The following is a 23,099-nucleotide window of genomic DNA, read 5'->3' as shown; positions in this document are numbered from 1 at the left end:
AAAGACGCTGTCACCCCCGTATCTGCATATAAAGTGCTGTTGTGTGTTACTGTATGAATTAACGGTATGACAAATTATTCAATGCATCCACACATTTTAGAGGAAATTTGAAGGTGTTTACCATCTCTCTTGTTAAGGAACATGGAATCAAATTATCATACTAGCCCATGGCAGTGGTTTGCCTTCTCTGGCACTGTCTGCTACAAACAAAAAATTACACCCTTAGGATATCAACCAAGTATGTCAAAATATTGTGTAGCAAGGAGATCGGTATCAGTTACACCTCCATGCATCCTGTATTTATTTAGTTTGCAGTGGTGCATGCCTTGAGTTTTGCATGTTGTGTATGTTAAGCAGATGGTAGGATCTAGCTTTCCATCATCTCAAAAACACCAAAGCTCACTAAATAATGGACGCACAGTGAAAGGTGAAACTGCGTTGATCAAAGAGCGTATTTGCCAATAGCTGCAGCATTCCTTTAGGTTTGCGCAATTGGTCCACTCCTTGTGCTTTTTTGACTGCGGCTGCGAAGCGGAGTGTGAGGACTGCATTCATCCAAGTGAAGGGCCAGTCATGTGTGAGAGCCACTGGGCCACGGCGCGGCCTGCCTGCCTCTATTTGCTTTTCCAGCTGTTCCCAGTCTCACCCTACGAGAGAGAGAGGTGTGTGTGTGTGTGTGTGTGTGTGTGTGTGTGTGTGTGTGTGTGGGTGGGTGGGGGAGCGGGAGGAGAGGGTGGGGTGCAAGAGGAAAAGCGAGAGGGAGGGATGCCGAGTACTGGGAAGGAAGAGAGAGGGGAAAAGAGGAAGGGAGAGCGACATAGAAGTGAGAGAATGTGTGTGTGTGTGTGTGTGTGTACAATTTGAGTGAGAGTGTCTCCTGTTCCTATTGCGAGTATGTTTACACAGTGGACACACCCCTAGGTAACTCAGACACCACATGCATACCCTCTCTCTCTCTTTCTCTCTCTCTCTCTCTCTCTCTCTCTCTCACATACACACACTAACACACACACACACACACACACAAAAACACACAGAAAGATGAATTCCTGTGTGCGCATGCCCACATACAAACACGCCCATATGTCTGGCTGCCCCTCATATAAGCTGATCCGCCTCTCAGACACAAAGCCACAAGGGCTGGCCTAGATTCCAGCACATGCACACACAGGCAGGCAGTGAGGAAAAATATCACACATACACATACACACATGCACGTACACACAGTTATGAGGGTTTCTTGTTGTACATTGAATCTATAATAACCGACGGCAGCTACTCTAATTTATACACAACAGTAAAATGCTTGAGGCTGATGTTCGCTATTACTGGAGGCTTTGAGCGCAGAGAAACTACCATTGGACCCTGAGGAGGTGGGCAGGTGTGAACGCTATAGAAACACACTGTTAAGCTTTATGCATTTTATGGCATTTCATACTTCTCTTGCTGCTCTAACAGCTCCAGGTCAAACCATATATATCTACATCATTGCACCTTGAACATGTTGTGCTTTTGCCAGCCAGTCATGATGTTAGCTGTATGTCTGTAACCTATTTGACTGTAACCGTTTCCATTCGACATTTACATTTTAAACATGTAGCTGAGAATCTTATTATATAATCGCATAACAATGACTGCAACAGTAGAATTAGTTTCAATTCCAGGATCACCAGCATTACTAGTGACCAATAGTATGGAGGCCAAAGGTCGGAGCAACAGTGCCCTGACAACATTCCTGTGAGAGAGCTGCTGGAAGAGGAAAACAACAGGAAAATAAACCAGTGTAAAGTTTTACAATGTACAGTTTCAACAGGTTATAAAATTGTAATCACTGTGAATTTATGCTAACTGTAAAGTTAACATCTATTTAGCATAATATAGTATAGTACAGTACAGTATAGTACGGTATGGTATAGGATAGTAGAGTATAGTATAGTAGAGTACAGTATTGTATGGTATAGTATAGTACGGTATAGTATGTAGAGTACAGTATAGCACACTATAGTATAGTATAGTATAGCATAATACAGTACAGTATGGTACAGTATAGTACAGTACAGTACAGTATAGTATAGTAGAGTACAGTATAGTACAGTACAGTACAGTATAGTAGAGTACAGTATAGTAGGCCTATGGAGTAGTATAGTACAGTATAGTAGGCCTATAGAATAGGATAGTTCATTATAGTACAGTACAGTACAATACAGTACGGTATAGTGCAGTATAGTATAGTACAGTGCGGTATACTAGTATAGTATAGTGTAGTGTAATGTAGTGTAGTGTAGTATAGTATAGTATATTATAGTATAGTTCAGTACAATACAGTACAGTACAATACAGTACAGTACAGTGCGGTATAGTACAGTACAATACAGTACAGTACAGTGCGGTATAGTACAGTACAGTATAGTACAGTATAATATAGTTCAGTGCAATACAGTACAGTGCGGTATAGTACAGTACACTACAGTATAGTATAGTATTTTATAGTATAGTTCAGTACAATACAGTACAGTATAATACAGTACAGTACAGTGCGGTATAGTACAGTACAATACAGTACAGTACAGTGCGGTATAGTACAGTACAGTATAGTACAGTATAATGTAGTTCAGTGCAATACAGTACAGTGCGGTATAGTACAGTACAGTACAGTATAGTATAGTATATTATAGTATAGTTCAGTACAATACAGTACAGTATAATACAGTACAGTACAGTGCGGTATAGTACAGTACAATACAGTACAGTACAGTGCGGTATAGTACAGTACAGTATAGTACAGTATAATATAGTTCAGTGCAATACAGTACAGTGCGGTATAGTACAGTACAGTACAGTACAGTATAGTATAGTATAGTATATTATAGTATAGTTCAGTACAATACAGTACAGTACAATACAGTACAGTGCGGTATAGTACAGTACAATACAGTACAGTACAGTGCGGTATAGTACAGTACAGTATAGTACAGTATAATATAGTTCAGTGCAATACAGTACAGTGCGGTATAGTACAGTACAGTACAGTATAGTACAGTATAGTATATTATAGTATAGTTCAGTACAATACAGTACAGTATAATACAGTACAGTACAGTGCGGTATAGTACAGTACAATACAGTACAGTACAGTGCGGTATAGTACAGTACAGTATAGTACAGTATAATATAGTTCAGTGCAATACAGTACAGTGCGGTATAGTACAGTACAGTACAGTACAGTACAGTATAGTATAGTATAGTATATTATAGTATAGTTCAGTACAATACAGTACAGTACAATACAGTACAGTGCGGTATAGTACAGTACAGTACAGTGCGGTATAGTACAGTACAGTATAGTACAGTATAATATAGTATATTATAGTATAGTTCAGTACAATACAGTACAGTATAATACAGTACAGTATTGTACAGTACAGTATAGTATAGTATATTATAGTATAGTTCAGTATAATACAGTACAGTATAATATAGTACAGTACAGTGCGGTATAGTACAGTACAGTACAGTATAGTATAGTATAGTATAATATAGTACAGTACAGTGCGGTATAGTACAGTACAGTACAGTACAGTATAGTATAGTATAGTATAATATAGTACAGTACAGTGCGGTATAGTACAGTACAGTACAGTACAGTACAGTACAGTATAATATAGTACAGCCCCTTTCAGACAGCAAAAAGTTTTCGTTATTGGAAATTCGGCATCGCTAGTTCCAAACCCATTCACACTGCCTTTAGCAAGGTAAACATATAGTACGTGATGGTGTACGGTAGTTTCTGATTGATTATCTTCACGAAATAGCATAACATGTCATAACAATATATACCACATATTGCGTAACACAGGCCGTCTTTCAATCAGCTTCATGACTAGGTTGGAGGACGGCTTATTGGTGGTCTGAAAAATGTTGCTCTGAGCCTTTCACACATTTTTTAGATGCAAAGCAACTCATGGACCTGTAAAGTAACTCACTCACTCACTCACTCACTCACTCACTCACTCACTCACTCACTCACTCACCCACCCACCCACTCACTCACTCACTCACGGTTAGCCTATCTGACCCCTAGCGGCCGTTAGGAGGCATGGCAAAGTCTGCAGACACTGTTCACTCGCCTCGTCTTTGCAGTACTGCTGCACTGTGTAGGCCGCTTCGCATCTCTGACACTGTGTCCTTGTTTCATCTGTGTGAGAGGGGCGAATTTTGCCCCCATATGGTATCATGGCCTTTAACCCAAAATACACAGTACGTTATGGATGACTGGCTGGCCTGGTGCTTTGACAGACCATCCAGTAACTGGAAGGTCACAGGTCGGATCCTTGCAACATCCAACATTCCCTCGATCCCTGTTGACGTGTCCTAGAGCAAGCAAGACACCGAACCCCAGCTGCTCCAGGCCGCCCCTGAGCTCCGGCCTGTCCAGGGAAATGAGAAGAGAGGGATATGAGAGAGGAATAAGTCCTCATTAGTGTGGGTAATGTGCTGATTGAAGTGCTATAATAAAACGTCCCAGGGGTGTCACTGTATAGTGCCGCAGCCGCCTATGGCGTCGTACCCTCTGAGCTCGCTTTAGTTTAGCTCAGCTTCCACCAGAACTTCACACATGGTCTCTGACTGAAAAAGAGGCCCTGCTTGCATTCCTGATGCTCTCATTGAAGCTGGGAATATATGTCCATATATACACTCAAACACACATGCATGCACACACTGGCACACGTGCACGCGCATGCATGCACGCACACACACACGCACACACACATGCAGGCACGCTGCCAGACGTGTGAGCGTCCCACATTTAGCTCTCTAACTTGGTAACGTACAAAACCAGTTTCACTAACCCCTTGATCCCCTCGGTATGTGTATGCTATCAGTTTTCACCAGTTTTCAAGGCAGAGGCAGAGAGAGAAAGAGAGAGAGAGAGAGATGAGGACAGTGGGACTTTCATATATTATGCATAGGTAAAATCATAAATAATTAATGATGAGAATGTTGTGGAATGAAAAAAGAACATTTTATAACATTCAAAAATTGACATCAACAAAATACAATGTTGCAAATAACTACAACAGAAATTTTAATGACATAGTGACATATATTTATATATTTTTTTACTATTTTTTTGTATTTGTTTATTTTCTTTATTTTTAATTTAATTCTGGTTATTCTTATTTTTTGGCCTAATTGTTTACTACCTATCTGGGTGTCTGCTACGTCACGACACACCCCTATATGGTTGGGGGAAATCGATGGAGACACGGACTGAGACTGACAAGCCTCTCGACCAATGGGAAAAGAGACTATCCCAGAGTGGAGAGCTGTGATTGGACATCGGGCGGATGATATATGTATAGATATGCCTCACTGCAAAATGGTGGGGGCGGGACTATGAAGAAGTGCTGTCCATCTATGTAGATAGAGATCTAAAAGCTGGACTAACAGAGTGTCTGCCTACGTTGCGCTTCGCATGGAGTAATGTAAGTTATTTTGCGCTTTCATATACCTTTTGGAGTATGCTCCATAGATTGCAAGCTATTGTAAGACTATAGTAGCATTTCATTTTTGGGTGTTTTTTGTTTCGTTTTGATTTGCTTGCTGAAAAGTGCTTTCAGGCCGAGTCGCACACGCGCTTTTCAGTCCAGTTAACTGTGCTGCTGTTACCGTTGCTGCTGTTATTGTTGCTCTCTAGCGGGCTGCAATATTTTGACATGCCGCTGACAATGTACCCAGTCAGCCCAGGCGTAATGTCATTGTAGAAAGGCCATTTCACAGGCGCTCGGTCACTGTGGCACAATAATAGCCGTGGTTTGTGATATTTTAATGGTTAATTTTTAACTGCTACTACTGGCTCCTCTGTTGTCCCACATCCTAACCCCGTTAACGTTCTGTTCTCTCTTGCATGGAGAGAACGCCATGGCAAACTCCATAAAAAAACTGGCAATTTAGTGTGGTCATCCCTAATGGTAAAGGAACAAACCTGATAGAACATGACTGGAGACCCTTCACAAATCGTTTGGATCCACTCTTCAATTCGGCATGCGTCCTATCCGCCAAGCAGCACTTTTCTCAGTAAAATGTCAACTTCTACAATTGGTTCGGCGGTGAATTCCCACAATCTTCTTCCACTGAAATACTATATGCAAGGCGGTAGCAAGCAGTGTGAGCCAATCCTAAAAGTTGAAATTGAATTGGAATAAAGTGCTGTTTCACGTATCACTTGAGTGCCGAATCTACCAGAAGACCCCGTTGATTCATAAAAGGTCTAAAGTAATGTCCTACGAGGTGTCCACGTTTGCCGACGAGCACGGGAACACTGAATTCCCAGATTTATTGAATGAAGATTGGCGTAAAGGTGTCCATGCAAGAGAAAACAGAACGTTACCGGGGCTATACCAAATCCCAGCCCCCCGAGTGACCGTTAGCTAACTCTGCTTAATTCAGCCCCCCTTTCTTCTTTGTTGACAGTTTTTTTTTTATACGGAGGAAAAAGTTTTTCAACGAGGGGAAATTGTAGTTGAAAGCTGCCTTCACCTTAACTTGCTCGGAAAATTTGGCGACCTGGCGCCCCCCTCTGCGACTGTACAAAGTGAAGGTTGATATGCCACATCAGGTAAGAGAGTACCGGTATTCACTATCTTAGTTAAGTGACAGGAGCCGCACAAAACACCCCACAATCCATTAGCTTGTAACGTTATGGGCTAGCCTGCTACAGCTAGCCGCTACACATTAAGCCCACAAATCCTGCAACACTGTGCATGCAGCCTTCTCTTTTGTCGCCATGCTATACCATATTTATGTGCAAAGTAGCCACATGGCATTTCGCATTTCGGTACAACTTGTACACTCGCTTTATCCCGGTTATGTTTTGTGTGTGGTATTATTATTATAGGCGGGTGCTTTCCCTCACATTCCACATGTGTGTGTGTGTGTGTGTGTGTGTGTGTGCCTGCTTGCCTGCCTGCTGCAGGGCCAACGCACAAATCCCTGCAAATCCAAAACGCTGATAGGGATCCAAACTGAAATGGAGGTCATTACATTGCATTACATTAACAAGTATTTGTGACTGGAGGTGTAGGTTGACAGGCAGACCGATGCAGTGATGTGGTTTCAGTGGTGTGCAGAGGTGTGTTCAGTCCCACTCTGCAGCCAGGCAAGACAAAGGGACAGAGACCAGGGGAGAGTTCAGACAGATGTTATGATGATGGTCATTAGGCTGACACCGTCAGGACAGGACTGTGTGTGTCTATTCTATTCTATTCTATTCTATTCTATTCTATTCTATCCTATTCTGTCTTGTACATGTATATTATAGGATAATAACGATTTTCAAGTTGACAGTATAGCATGTCTAATGGTGACAAATAACACTATATTCTATTCTATTCTATTCTATTCTATATTGTACATATCTAAGGATAATAGCAATTGCCAAGTTGACAGAATAACAGGTTTATTAATAACAAATAGCATTCTATTCTATTCTATTCTGTTCTGTTTTATTCTATTCTGTTGTGTTCTTTGTTGTATTCCATATTGTACATGTATATTATAGAATAATAATGATTATCACATTGACAGAATAATATGTCTATTGGTGACAAGCAGCATTCTATTCTATTGTGTTCTATTCTGTTCTATTCTATTCTATTCTATTCTAGTCTATTTTATTTTGTTCTATTCTATTCTGTTCTATTCTATTCTATTCTATTCTGTTCTGTTCTGTTCTGTTCTTCACACATCATTTGATAGTAACTATCTTGCTAGCCGATGTGTTTTATCAGTGAGATTTGGGCGGCCACCTCATTCATTTCTCCACAGTGAACACTGTCAGTGAGCAAGTGGTGTTGCTGTGCTACTTCTACAGTGTTTGTTCAGCTCATGTGTTTGGCTGTGAGGCTGAAGATCAAATAAAACTATCAAGCCTGCTTCTGAATAAGCATTAGAAGATATTTTAATCTTATTTACACAGCAATCTAATAAGCGTTTTTTAAGTGTGGAGACATAATGGATTCCTCTTCATGTAAGGGACTTTAGTATTGCCACACTGCATCTAGTGTTGAGGTTTTTTTTTTTTGAGAGGCAAAAATATCTGCCAATGTGATGAGATAATTTCTCCAGTTTCCAATGCAACTCAATTTGTTTTCTGAATCAAGAGTCTTGATACCAGTGAGTCATCTGCCTTGTTCTGCTTTCTTTCAAAGTATTATCTCTTGTTACAAGAAAATTCCTGAAACAAGTGCAACTGCATTAGAGACAAGTGGGCTTATCTCACTCCTATTGGCAGGATTTTTCACTTCTTTTAAGATTTTTTTTATTGATTTTAAGACTGAATATGCAGCAAAAGTGTTTAAGATTGACATTTGTTTTGCAGCAAATGTAAAATCACTGTGATTGCTGTGAAGACACTGTAAAGACTGTAAAGACTGTAAAGACGATGACCTGTATGCACTGAATTAGAAGTACAGGGACTATTCCAGACCTAATGTTTTGTTGTGTGTAGGCTCAGATGAATATGATGAAAAAAAGAACACATTTGGTAGAACTGATTCACTGGGAACCAGGAGGGGAGAAGGTTAATGTTCCTTCCTTGAAGCGCTTTCTCTGTGTTAGTTTGCCATGTTGTGGTTGCGTCGAGATATTTTGTGTTTTGTTTATTTGTTTGTTTTCGCCGTGTTTTGGCACCTTGTGATTTTACTAGGTTGCTGCCTTCCTAGGTTGTCAATAAACACAACAGGCTACAGTCTACAATAACATGGTGCGAGCCATGATTCACTGGCCACTTACCTCCCGCTGCAGTCGGATGAAAACCTCGTATCTGCAAGAATGCATGGTTTCATGACTTCAGAAATACACACTTATCTTTCTGAATGTCGACGTTGAAATTACCTGCTTGGTTTTGAATATATTTTGTGGGTCCGAGGATGAGACATACTCATCATACACTTTTTTTAAAATCTGAAAAAAATGGGAAAGAAAACGCTCACGCTGGGAGGTTTTTTCACGTGACTGGCGATCGCTGTGTCACTTAGCTGTGTTGATTTCTTCATCTCAAGGTTCGTCCAACCCACCCATTACCTCAGTGGGATACAAAGGGCTATTTTCTGTAATGAGGTGCTTACCGGAGCACATTGTGCTCAAGAGGTCTGAGCTCTGCTGAGTTATAGGCAGGTTGTAAAATGATAACAGATGCATGGGGCCCTCAAGGTGCAGCGTGCTGTTTTGAAAAGTAAGCTAATTCCCAGCAATATGGAATGCACACATGCACGCACACACCCACGCACACACGCACACACACACACACACACAGAAATGCCTGCAGGTCTCAGCACTCTCTGTGGCCTGAGGTTTGCTGCTTTGAGCTGAATTTTTTCAATATCTTTTAGTCTTTCATGGTGTTTCAAGTCAATGCTGTTTCTTGTTAATTTGCTGTTGTGAACACACAACACAGAAACAAGTAAAGGATCATAGGAAGGGTCATCTCAAATTGGATGATAACAACTCGCTGTTGCCTTACATAAGATGACTCTTAACAGCTCTTACATGTATAGACTGTTTAGGTTTTGTAAACTATGGTTTTATCAAAACCTGGTTGCTGAAAATGGGTTGGGACCCCCAAAAGGGTCGTGAACCTATTTCTGGTGGGTCGGCTCAGCAATGAGAGTAGGAGAATGTTTTAATAAGCCCGGTTTCCAGGCAAGAGACTACAATGTCGTTCCAGTGCTAAAAAAAGTTAAACTGCAGCTGCAGCATATTATGGCCTATAATCAACTAATGGCACATAAACAATGTAGGTAGGGATACCCAATAATGAGATGACAGAGACATCAAATCCAGTAGGGAACTCTACAAACAATTAATTGAATAAAATGGAAATCACATTTTATTATTATTGTTATTTTTTACCTTTATTTATTGGGGTAGCCAGACTGAGCACAATTTCCCTAGACTACTGAACTGGCCAGTTTTTTTTTTTAGTTTTCTTTTTAAAGATATTTTTTTGGCACTTTTTGCCCTTATTGGCAAGTCCTGGTCTGGATCCGAACACATGGCATGCGCCCCGAGCCACCGGGACGCCTCACCACAGTCTGCTAGCAGTTGGGAGTTTAACACCACTTTGCTCAAAGGCACGTCTGCAGTATTTATGTGGCAGAGTGATGGCAGCAACAATCTCATTCTCACCTAAATGTCAGACTGGGGATTTAAAATCGGTGACCTTTTAGTCACAAGCTTGCTTCTATAACCTCAAGGCTGCCTTATCTTAAACATGATTACTGCAAGTATTGCTAAAGTGGTAATCCCTGAGTTCCTTGTTTTTTTTTGTAATTAAAAAAAAGTCTCCATCTTTGGTGCTCAGTGCTCATTGCTGTGGTGTTACTCCACTGCACTTCTTAGAGATCACCTGTCAATCAAACAGTGTGTCCAGTACTGTACCTACAATCACCTCCTCTCCTCTCCTCTCCTCTCCTCAATGTGAATGTGCTAAACAGGGGCTAATGGATTCCATACGAGAGGTAATTGCGTAGCTACAACATAAGTGTAGCTGTAATTCCGGGCCCAGGCTTTGGTGTTGTGGTCGGTGTGATTAGGTCTTGAACGCGGCCCCTAAGGGGCTTGGCGAGATAAACATCAATAGCGGTTCACCTCATAGCGTAAGGTCACAGGCTAACACACAGGAAGGGCTTAGACACTTGTGACTACTCGGGGTTCAACTTCTGAACGACTTCGGTGGGAGACCAGGGCACAGACCACAAGACCACAGGGTTCGTGCAGTAAGTTGTGGTGCGACTCAGCGCGGCACGAACACAGCCGGGGGTAAAGGTTCCCACCGGGGTAAAAATGTACGTACTCCTGGAACTGTAAGGCGTCCACCAAACGGCAGGAGAGCAGTGGAAACTTTAGTTCATTTTCTGTCATCTTGTAGTTCATTTTAGAGTTTGCTTCTGACCAAAAAAGTGTGAATTCGTTTGATTATTATCATGGATTCGAACCTTAGACCACTGATCCACCAGGACGCCCTTATGGGGTATTTTTATGTAGTGTTTCATGTATAGCTTTGAAAGGTACATGAAAATATTCATACTTGGTCTCCACTTATTGAAACAATATCCCCAGGCAAAATGTAATATTATAATAAATGGATCTTTCTTACCTATAATCAACACAGCCTAATTTATAGAAATTGAATTCATTGCAACCAGGCTGGACATTTACCACTGGTGACCAAGCTCTCCCTCCAGGCGCAGACCCGAGACCAGCCGACCCTTCATATACTTCGACTGTCCTTCGTTAGCAGGACGACCATTTTACCTGTCAGGCAGACTTAGGATCATCCACAGGCGCACTTCTCTTTCCACGGGGCCAAGCAGGGCTTACCGAGGCCAGGGAACAGCTTAAAATGCTTAACAAGAGACTGAAATCACTATCGGTCTGTCTTCACAGAGGTAACTCAGAGGGCAGATCTGGGCTGGCAGCAAAACAGAGTCAGGAATCACAGAATTTATCCACAGTGATGGAGTCTTAAAAGGATAAGTGGCACAGTAAAGACCTGATAGTATGGAAACACTTGTCATCGGTCTTGTCATGTCTTTCTCTGGTGTTGTAATTAGGGATAGGGTGCCTGCTTGATAAATTTTCAGTTGCTCTTGACAGCATGTTTCATACAAAACCTGACTAAGTCATGAAATGTGAAAATGTTGTTCTCCAGGTCTGGAAAACTTATGAAAAATGATACACATCCCAAACGTTTTGGAAATGTCAGGGAAATGTATTCATCACCTTATTTCTCCCAGTGAGTTAAGTGTTTAATGGAAAGTTTGGCTGCTGGTTGATATTTTTTTGAATGAATAACCCAAATAGCAAATTTCTTGATTATATACAGTAAGTAGTTGTAGTTAGCTGAAGACCCGAAATTTTCAAATCAGACATTCAGTAACATTTGTAACATTTGAGCATAGACCCTGGTAAATATTGGTCACGCGGATCGTGCTATATATGCCATGACAGAATAGTCACGGAAAAGTCGTGAAATTTTATTGGCAAAAAAATATGCAGGAACCCCGGCGTTTTTTCGCGAAAACAACATGTTTTCATGTCTCGCACAAATTCGGGCCTTTAACGAGGGGCAATGAAAGTCTAGTCTTGTTTCCTGAAATGCACAACCCCATTCATCGGCTCGGATTGGGCTAAATTGGAATCAGACTACCAAATGAACTCCACGTTAAAGCCGTTTTCTCCAGCAGGCCTGAACAGCGTTGTAACCAGCGCTGCCTTGTGCGCAGATGAATGGGCCCAGTTTCCATTGATTTAAACTGAGGCTTTTTAATTAGACTGATGAGAGTTAACTCGGACGTGTTTTACAGCGGCACTAAAAGCACGACTGGCTCATTAGTGCGGCCACTCATTAAACCTGGGACTACTGGTGTGTGTGTGCGTGCGTGCGTGTGTGCGTGTGTGTGTGTGTGGATATGTGTGGATATGTATAAAGTGGTGTCCTGTGAACTTGCAGCAGTGCAGGTATTCACGTGTCTTTCCTCTGCTCTATGGGCGATCTGAGAGAGGAGAGAGAGAGGGTCTGAGTGTCTCCTCTCTCTCTCTCTCTCTCTCTCTCTCTCTCTCTGTCTCTCTCTGTTGAGGCCCAGAGTAAGGGGGTGTCAGTTCGCCACTTACACTACTTCTCCTCCTCTTTTCCTCCCTCCCTCCGTCATTTCTCTCTCCTGAGGCCACTGCAGCAGAGAGAGAGAGAAAGAGAGAGAGCCCACTGAGTGGGATTGGTTGAAACCCAACAAGCCTCCTACAGCAGGCTCCGCCCACCTCTTCCTGTTTGCGGGACAATTGCTCAGTCATCCAAAAGTGTCATAGACGACTGAGCACCAACACACTATCCTTTATTGGCATCAATTGTGTGTCTCACTCTCTTCAATTAAATAACATTCAATTCATTTTCTCTTTCTCCCTCTCGCACTCTCTCTCACTCACGCTTTCACTCTCCCCATCTTTCTCTATCTGACACACACACACCCACACACACACACACGCACACGCACACGCACAGCTGCATATAGCTGCTGATGCTAGTGGATCCAGTGTAAATGCAGAGCAGTAGGCCAAAGCCAGCAGAACAGGACCGAGCATGTTTTGGCTTAGAGCTATTACTTTCTCTTTTTTTCTCTCTCTCTCTCTCTCTCTCTCTCTCTCTCTCCCTCTCTGTCTTTCGGTCTCTCTCTCTCTCCCCGTCAGTCCCTTCCTGCACTATAATCTTATTTTCCCCAGTGGTTGTATTGCTTAAAACAGTGTTTTATTATGGTTTGTATTGTTACTTGGTAACAATGATGACATTTTCGAGTTTGAATTTGTTCTCTCTCACTGTTTTTCTGTAGTCAGGAAAAGTCTTAAAAATAGTCTGAATTTAAGGCCTTAACAGTAGTTTTCAGAGGTCTTCTTTTTTCCCATGCAATGACAGGTTTCTTAGCGCTTCTTAGATGAATCCAGAACAGGGTTAGTTGTACAGTCTGCATCCTATCTGCTATACTAAACACAGTTGGACTTCATGCCCCTTAACTATTAATTTCCTGTTGTTCTTTATCTTATTCTGCCCATTTATAGTTTCAGAAAATTTCATTACCTAGATTCAAACAGAGACAGGCTGCTTTTCCCAGCTTTATGTCTTTATTTGGGTTTTTAAATTGGTCTCAAATCCAATTCCAAGTAGCATAAAAAAGTCTTAAAAAGTCTTAAATTTGGCCCTGGTCTGCTTTTCTTTCCTTCTCTCTCCAACAAGCAGAAAGCCCCGCTCGCTCTCTCTCTCTCTTTTCATTTCTAATTCAATTCCCAGTCCTTTTACTGGCATGGATTTTTACAAAGAAACAATAGCCCACTTCTGAAGTATTTGAGTAAAATTATCAGTAGTTTTTATACAATGCATCCGTCCCTTTCATTGTATGAGTTTATGCATATTGGTCTGTGTTTATGTAGACTTACCTTCTCCTTCCCTTTTCCTCTTCCTCCTTTCTGGTTTGATCTCTTTCTGGTATTTCGTCACAGTTTTCCCTCCATCTCTCTCTCTTTACCTCCTCTTCTTTCTTCCCCCTCTTCCTCCTGACCATCCACTTTCCATTAGGCTAGTCCCTAAACCTAAGTACGTACTGTATGTATGTATGTAGATAAATAGATAATTTTTATTAACGTGTCACTCCTCAACATACAAGACAAACAGGGCAACAAACACAGTACAGTAAAAAAAAGAAGGTTGAGGACCACTCATTGAGAGTTAAGAGACACGGCTAAAAATAATACACATAGAAAAAAATACTAACATATGTATATATATATATATATATATGTGTATATATATATACATATATATATATATATATGTATATATATACATATATACATACACACAAATATACACACACATAAGTACATACATTCGTATTGATACACATATACATACATACACACACATACACAAAATTGAAGTCATAATACACACACACAAACACAAAGAACATAAAACAATCTTAGTGTTGCATTATAAAATTTAGACACTCATGAATGAACGTCTTCTATTAAGGATGAGGTGGCAAGCTTTGGCATATTCGTTGATACAATATTTACCAGCTAAAACTACACACAATTTATTTAAATTATCGTACTCATTAAAATTTGCAACATGGTTTGAAAGTTGAAAAAATAATTCAGAACGAATGTCTTTATGCAGTTCACAGTGTAAGAGTACATGCTCTTGTGATTCAATAGAACCATTATTACATAGAACCGTCTATCGGCTGGGGTGTTTGTGTACCTACCAGTTTCTATAGCTAAAGGTGCAACTCCACATCTGAATTTAGCAAAGGCGCTTCTGTGCTGCCTTGATAAGATACTTTGTACATATGGCTCTGTATCAAAAGCACTTTTAAATAGCCAATAAGTGCGCAATTTGTTACCCTCAGGTTTATTTTAACTGAAACCATTTCTGTTCATCACTCTCTGACACTGCGGTGTCAACATTCTTTAAGTCATTTCTTGAATAGACTATATCTGTGCGGGCAAGGTGGGACATATGCAAGGAGCTAAAAAAAGTTCTCACAGTGTACATATAATTTTTTACATTAGTCAATTGGGAAGGCCACAGAAACACACGTTTACAGAGTCGACTATCAGGCATGCTACAAAGCCTCTGCCAATTCTTAAAAATACATGACCACTGGCGTTGCCATAGAGTTTTCCAACCCATATCACCCTGTATGTCAGCAGTTGGGGTGTATTTACCAACTCCTAAATAAAATCTGCATGCTCAGTTAAAAACAGCATTAACACAAGAGTAGCTTCTGTAACCCCAAACAGCCGCAGCATATGTCAGAATGGGTAAAACCAGAGATTCAAACAGTTTGGTAAAACATGTAAAAGGAAGGCCACCCATAGATTTACATTTGGCTATGATAGCACCCAGAGCTCTATTTGCATGCATTGCCAGATGCTTAACAGTTTTGTCAAAGTTTAGAAACTCTGTTAGGATCAGCCCCAAATATGTATACTCCTTAACGACTTCTAGTGGTGAAGGGCCACATGAAAATCCGAACAAAGTTAAGGGAGCTGATGGGTTCCTAAAATGCACCACCTTTGTTTTGTCAACATTTATGTTCAGTTTCCCGTCCTGACACCAGCTATGGACAAGGTCTAGCATCTCCTGTAATTCTTCTTCAGTCTCAGAAATTAAGATGATGTCATCTGCATATAAGAGGATGGATATTTTTTCCTTATCTATACAGACACCCTTACCTTGATTGACATAGAAAGATCATGTATGTACATAGAAAACAGAATGGGGGATAAAATACAGCCTTGTTTTACTCCAATATCAACTGGGAACCAGTCTGTAAGACAGCCATTGACACGGACACAACACTTCACCTTTTCATACATAGCAATAAGACAATTCAAAATGTTGCCATGTAGGCCCAGTAATGACAGTTTATCCCAGAGCAAGTTCCGGTCAATATGGTCAAAAGCTATAGAGAAATCAATGAAGGAGCAGAAAGTTGGCTTCTTTAGCTTCTTCCTAGAGTCTATAATTGTGGTTAAGGTGGCAATGTGATCCAGACAACTCTGTGTCTTTCTGAACCCATTTTGTTCGTCTGCTATGATGTTGTTAGACTCGGCCCATTCAGAGATGCGATTAAATAACACACAACAAAACAGCTTATACACAGCAGAGGTCAAAGTAATGCCCCGATAGTTCAGAGGGATTCTTTTATCTTTTCCCCCAGCTTTAGGTATGGGATTGATGATCCCATATTTCCACATCTCTGGGGTCACACCGTGTAGAAAACAATGATTAAAGAGCTTATGCAGGATATTCAGTGCATTACCATTTTTCAGCACATCAATTGGTAACCCATCGTAGCCATAAGCTTTACCTTTCTTAGCTGTTTGAAGAACTTTTACAATCTCATACTCACTAATATGCTGGTTCAGGGGGGAGTCAGGGTTATTGTGTGCATTAACTCCGATCTGGGTCCTGGAGTCACTACGATGGGTGGATTGAAACAGGCTGGCAAACTCATTTTGCCAAGTCTCTAAAATAGTTTTTTGTCAGTCTGAATAGACCCATCAGGCCCCAGGACCTCCCAGGGGATGTGCTGGTGGCATTTGCTACCAACACCAAGCTGGTTAACATGTCGCCAGAAGGCCCTTGGGTCAGTGCTCTCGAGTTCTTGAGTATTTTCCTGCTGTAGTCTCCAGTGGCGCCTTTTAGCAGCTTGGACTGATTGGTCGAGCAGCCTCTGTGCGTCCCTCATTGCAGCTTTGGCCCGCACCTTTACAGGACCAGGAGGGCAAGATGTCCATTCCTTCTCCGCTGAGCACAGACTGTTCCATAGCAAGGAATGTTCCTCTGTCCACCAGACTTTTTGAATCCTCTTCTTTTTGTTGGAGCGACCAGGTTGAATAGTGACGTCCCTGTGGGGGATCTGTTCTCACATCTCCTGTTTTACAATGTCACAAAACTGTGCATACACAGAGTCCACAGTAAGCTGATTAGCTGCCGAGGCCTCTAACTGTGCTACACAGTCCTTCAGTGCTGCTTGACGTGTCACTTGACAAGAAATTGTCAGGAATACTGGACAGATTAAAAGTGGTAAACAAGACCCCCTGCTTTTCCCTCTGGTAGGCTGGCTGGGGGGGAGGTGTTGACAGTGCTGGGAGAGCCATGGAACATGTAAAACAGGAGTGGTCTGGGATTACCCAGGATGTATCAATAATAGACACACAGCCTGCCTGTGTAAAGAGGTCCCTGCTCCTAATTACATTAAAGTTACCAAACCAGTCCAAATTTTCATAGGGAACCAGAATATAATCAACAACTGATAACCCCTTGATTGACACACATGTAAAGTCATTATTGCAGTAGTTTCTCCCATTTAGAATACAACAATTTGCACTGATAAGAAACTGAATAAGCAGTTCACCATAAGAGTTTGATGAGACGTCCACTATATTCCGTTCTCCAATGGCATCCACCCCCTCAATATAATCCTGAGCATTTGCACACTGGCTGTTGAAGTCACCCATTATGAAGAAAGGGCCCAGTTTCTGGAATCTGTAGACATTTGTCAGAAGGTTCTCATAGAAGTCTGCTGCATCCACCTGCCTGGTGGAGTTGGCTGGGGGTAGATAGCAGACAGCCACAGAGAGAACTTGGCTTATATGTAGGTGGGGTTTAGCAGTCAGTTTAATCCACAGGATACCTTCCACAGAGTCATCAAGAGTTTCACAATGATAGTCCGTACATATTCGGTCACTAATAAATATGCCCACTCCGCCTGATCCAGAACGCGCCCGAAGATGAAGTTTGGTCCTGTTTTGTCCAAACCAGCTGTATCCAGTAACGGATGCAACTTGAGTTCCAGTCAGATGCGTTTCTGCCACTCCTATTACATCCAAGCCAAGGTGGTGTATACACTGTGAACGTGTCTTATTATTGTCAGATGATATGTCGGTGTTCCAGCTTTGTACATTCCAAAACCTGCATGAGACCTACCGCTGAGATCCAGCTTCCCCAGCTATGTTGTTATTACGAGTAGGCCTGGTTGTTTTCACAACCTACCCCCCCCCCCCGGACAACGAGTTTATCAGTTCCTATTTCTTTTAAGATAGCAAAGAAACTCAATAGCTCGCTGCTGTTTGGGGATGTCGTGATTAATGAACACCTTCTTGTACATCTTGTTTTTCTGTAACGTTGCCTTTTTGTCCATTACAGTTTTCTTGTGATCCTGACAGCTGAATTTGGCAATTATGACTTCCGGTCTATCGCTGTGTGATTGTTTCCTTTCTGCTGTCACACACTCTATATCTTTGATTTTCAACCCATCTTTAATTAGACAGTTCACAGAGTGTAGTGTGACTTCATTTTCTGTGTGGGAGATTTCTAATTACCACATTAGCGCAATGTCTCCTACGCCACCAGATTCACCTGCCACATTAGGGCCCCCGTTTTCTAAAACTTTCAGTCGCGCATCAAGTTCACCAACCTCGGAGTCCAACAGAGACTCTGTGGGGGGAGATTCTTCCATGATCACCTCCAAGTTAGAGACGCGGGTGAATAAGTCCACAATGTCTTCCTTAAATTCTTGTCGAATAAGCTCCATCTTCTCTCTAATGGCAGCGGCTATTTTATCAGCAATAGTGTCCTCCAAACTTTTAATGTTTTTGGAGATTCTCCGTTCCATGCTTTCGATTGCTTGTAGGATGTCATCATGGCTATTTGATTCATCCTCTGCTTTGTTTGCACTCGAGCGCAGGGACTTTGATTGTTTGTTGTCAATCGGCATCTTAACTAATTACTTGTTTAAAAAAACAGAAAAACAATAAGATGTGCCGACGGTTCAATCACAGCCACCTATTAACATTCACACTTTATCTATTTCAAGATAAAAACATTTGCCGAGAGATCCAGGAGATGCAAACCAGGAGGTGATCAGGACCAGGAACTGTGGGAGGAACTGTGGGAGGGAAGGTGTATGTATGTACGCGCTCTATGGAATATCTTGATTATTAAAACATAGTCTGACCTCCTCCTCCTGCTTTTCCTCAGTTTCTCATCCCCTGCCTTCTCTCAGCAAACACAAAAACTCATGAAAAATGCAGGAAAAATTGGCCTTTACTGATATCAGGTCCCTGTTCGGTTTCCTTTTCCCTGTTGGTTTAATTTATGCTGCGTGGATCCACTTCCGCTCAATAATCCCCTCCCCCATTCATTTAAATAAGATATAAAGTTGATATTACAGACAGTAATATTCTACATGATAATACTGATAATGTTACATTGTCATATCAGTAAATTTCAACAGCAGTAATACAAAAATCTATCTCTTCAGGGTCCTTAGTATTAAAATGTCTTAAATAATGTAATTAAATGTCTTAAATATTTTACCATGTTATGGAGATTTATTTTCAACACACACAGTTTCATTATGATGGAAATTTACAATTAAATGGTGGTATTGGCAGACTCTTAACATTTGGTGATATATTCTGTAGTTGGAAGGCAAACGAAATAAGGAAAAAAGTTATGTGAATGAGATCGGCAGTAGAGGCGGTTTTATTTTCTTGTGTTCGTATTACATTACGAAGTTTGATTCACATGCAATTAGATTAATACAGAAAAGGGGTAATACAATATGCAGTGGTTTTGCCAGCTTTTTGGTTTCTTTATTTTGGCTGCAAAATTGGTATTCAGTCCAATTCCAGGTAGCATTAAAATGTTAAAGTCGTAAATCTGGCTTCCTGCGACATGTTATACTTCCTTCTTTCAGTCTATCCCTACCTCTTTTCCTTCCTTCTTCTTACCTCGTCTTCTTCCCTCCCTCTTCTCCTCCAACTTCAGCATTTCACACTTCTTTCTTTTTCTATCTCGCTCTCTCCATTTCTCCTTTCCTCTTTTTGCCTACTGCGTCACATAGTGTTTTATTCTTGTTATGGTCTCCCTCTCACTCTCTCTCTCTCTCTCTCTCGCCCTCCCTCTCTATCTCACTCTCTTATTCCCTCCTGCTGCGGACTGTATTATGTAGCGTTTAAGACTTGTAATGCTCTTGGCAATAGCTGGAGTCTGCTTGGGTCAGATTTGTTTCAGCGCTGCTTGTGGCTCGTAGTGCGCGCCGCCAGAATTTTGCAGTTTGCAGGAAAACAAAAAAAACGCCGCCATACATTCTTCCTCTGTCTCCTTTCCAACACACACCACATACACACACACACACACACACACACACACACACACAGACTGCGTGCCGCCCCGCCCTTCTGTCTGAATCAGATTTGGGAAAATGACGCAACTTGAAGGCTATAAAAGAGATTTAATGGGTCCAGTTGGTGTGTGTGTGTGTGTGTGTGTGTGTGTGAGAACACACACATGCTCACTCTCTTCAAAATGGACGTGTCATCTTCTACACGCCCATCTTGTTTTGGACAATACACATTTGTGCTACTTTTCAACACAACACACAGTGGATATCCATAGTAACCCAGAGTTTCCGTTACATACATTTTGCAGCAGCGGCCCGCCACTGGAAAATTATTGCCGCCGCTGCTTCAGAATTTTATGAAATGTCATGAAGTCGCAATTACACGACTCTGCAGAGGGCTTTTAATTTGAAACGACGGATACAGAAGTGGCGACACCTGGCCGAGGCGAGAGGGAGAGAGAGAAAGAAGAGAAAAAGAAAGAGAAGAGAGAGAAAGGTAGATTGGCTGTGTTCACACATAGCGTTTTCTGATGTGGAAAAAGCGCTGCCTGGAGCGCTTTTTGTGAGGAGAAATAAAAAGCGGATCACGGCAACGTCACCTGACGTTAGCTGAGCAGCTGCTAGCTCACTAACCAGCTGGTTAGCTGAGCAGCTGCTAGCTCACTAACCAGCCGGTTAGCTGAGCGGCTGCTAGCTCACTAACCAGCTGGTTCACTTCTAGCAGACAGAACAGTGTTGTGCAACAAGCAAAGGCTTACCAGATTTTTTCAATACATGTCCAGTATAATCCATACTGCCTTTAAGATCCCTGTTGCGGTAACGGAAATTCACTTATTACAACGTCCAATTTCTCCACCGGCACTTTCACTTTCTCCATATTTGTTGTTGCTATGGGAAACGGCCGCGTCTCTGTCATCGCGATTGGTCGGCTGGGAAAAAGCGGTTCACGTCACCCGGCGCTTCTCTGAAAAGTTGAACATTTCTCAACTTTTGAAAGCGCTCCGCTCTGACGAAAAAAACGCAGCTGTAGCGCTTTTCGGGAGCGGCCGCCTTTTGTGCGCCTTGCGGCCGCTTCCCTTTACTTTTAATGAGAAAAGGGCGCTGGCAGTTGGGGAAAAAACGCTGTGTGAACGCAGCCTTAAATAAACGTCGGTAAAATAATTGCCAACGATGTTTATATAAGCAATGTATTAAAATATTCCTGATTGCATTTTCAGATGAGTTTGTTAAAATATTTCTCCAAGAAGAGAAAGATGCCTGATGTCGATGAGGAAGATAGTCAGGTAACGTTACTTTAGCTAGGGAGGGGCTCAAGGTTCTTAGCTATGCCCCGAAGTTTTGAGGGGAAAGAAATGCCTTCTGGTTCTAAAATATGTAACGTTGGTGGTGGCTACTACAATATTTTAATGTTCTTACTGGTTGCGTGATCAAATATTTGTGAGGTGAGAGAATTCTAACGTTACTCATTCTCAAATGTAACCTTATTAGACAAGTAGACAGGCAGGAGTAGTGGAGGCGAGTGAAGCAGGAGAGCAGAGTGGAGCAGGAGAGAGGGCAGAAAGTGAGGAGAGTGGAGTATGTTCTAAAGTTTGTTTTGCAGTCAAGTGTCAATTTATTTCATATTTTTTAATTACCTATTGATATTCACTCTGACCGCGCGCGCACCACCCAGGTACAACAAAACCCTTTCCCCCCGCTGCTAAAAAAAATTCTAGAGGAAACACTGGTAACCTATTAATTGAAGATTAGTTTCCACGTTTTAATAGATTGACAGAAATAAGTAGCCTTATTATTAGTATGTATGTGTTTTTACCTTGATTTCGCTGGTTACAAAATGAATGAAAGTGGAAAGAGTCCGGTTTACTGGTTTTCATTTCGGGCCTCAAGGCAATAAAAACTAGCTAAGTGGAATGGGTGTGTGCTGTAAATGCTGCTTACTTCACTTAGTATTTGTGTCAGATCTCCATTTCAAAGACTTACTTCTTCTCTGGCTGGTCGCACTCATCAGAGTTTTGACATCAGTCATTTCATCTCCTTCCTTGCCATTCCAAAATTAGACCTGAGCAGATCCAACGGCCTATTTAACAGGCACACACCATCCATCCTTTTGTTTCTGTGGGATGTGTTGGGTGGCTATTCACAGCCCAGTATGTGGTTCTGCATTGTGTATAGTGTAGGCCTACATGCCCATTTTCTCTGCGTAATGTCTCCACTGCCTATGTATGTGTGTTTGTGTCATGCTTTTGGAGCTGAAAGCTGACACAGCAATGCTGGATTGACCAGCTGTAAGTGTATGAACATGACTCTTACGTGTCCATGTTGGTGGCTGTGTGTGTGTGTGTGTGTAAGTTGTCACATGATGCGTGGACACTGAAAGCTGACACAGCCATGCTACAGCGCAGGCGTACGTGTGTTTATGTGTATGACTCAGTGTCCATAGACCATTTTGGCTCGCATACATGCCTGTATGTGATTACAGGGACTGCATATGTATGTGTTTGACGGCGTCCATGCAGTGTGTGTGTGTGTGTGTGTAAGGTGTCCAGTATATGTGCTGAAAGCTGACACAGCTGTGCCACAGTAACCTCTCTGTTTCTCCACACTATCTACAGTTTCACTCTCTGGCTTTCCTCCCATCAACTCCTGTCCACTTCCTTCCATCACTTTGTTGACTTTCTCTCTCTCTCTCTCTTTCTCTTTCTCTCTCTCTCTCTCTCTCTCTCTCGCTCTTTCTTTCTCTGTCTGTTTTTCTATCTGTGTTTCTGGCTCTCTCCCTCTTTCTCTCTCTCCCCCTCCTGGCAGCTTCACTGTGTGAGTATGTTGGCAGTGTGTTTTTGTGTGTTTGCACAT

The 23,099-nt window shown here is 41.8% G+C and overlaps 1 protein-coding gene across 1 annotated transcript in view; it reads left to right on the top strand.

The window, feature by feature from the left end:
* Positions 1 to 5,392: 5,392 nt before the first annotated feature.
* The window catches only part of LOC139923163 (vitamin D3 receptor A), a 77,328-nt gene continuing 59,621 nt past the window's right edge, over positions 5,393 to 23,099 (top strand). Inside the window, exons 1-2 of the mRNA XM_078288290.1 lie at positions 5,393 to 5,486; positions 6,475 to 6,619. The gene's annotated coding sequence lies outside the window, so the exon portion shown is untranslated. The remainder of the gene's footprint in view (positions 5,487 to 6,474; positions 6,620 to 23,099) is intronic.

Source organism: Centroberyx gerrardi, chromosome 14, assembly GCF_048128805.1.
Source record: "Centroberyx gerrardi isolate f3 chromosome 14, fCenGer3.hap1.cur.20231027, whole genome shotgun sequence".
Taxonomy (NCBI): Eukaryota; Metazoa; Chordata; class Actinopteri; order Beryciformes; family Berycidae; genus Centroberyx; species Centroberyx gerrardi.
The sequence above is the reverse complement of the archived record's forward strand: the minus strand, read 5'-3'. Positions and strand labels throughout refer to the sequence as shown.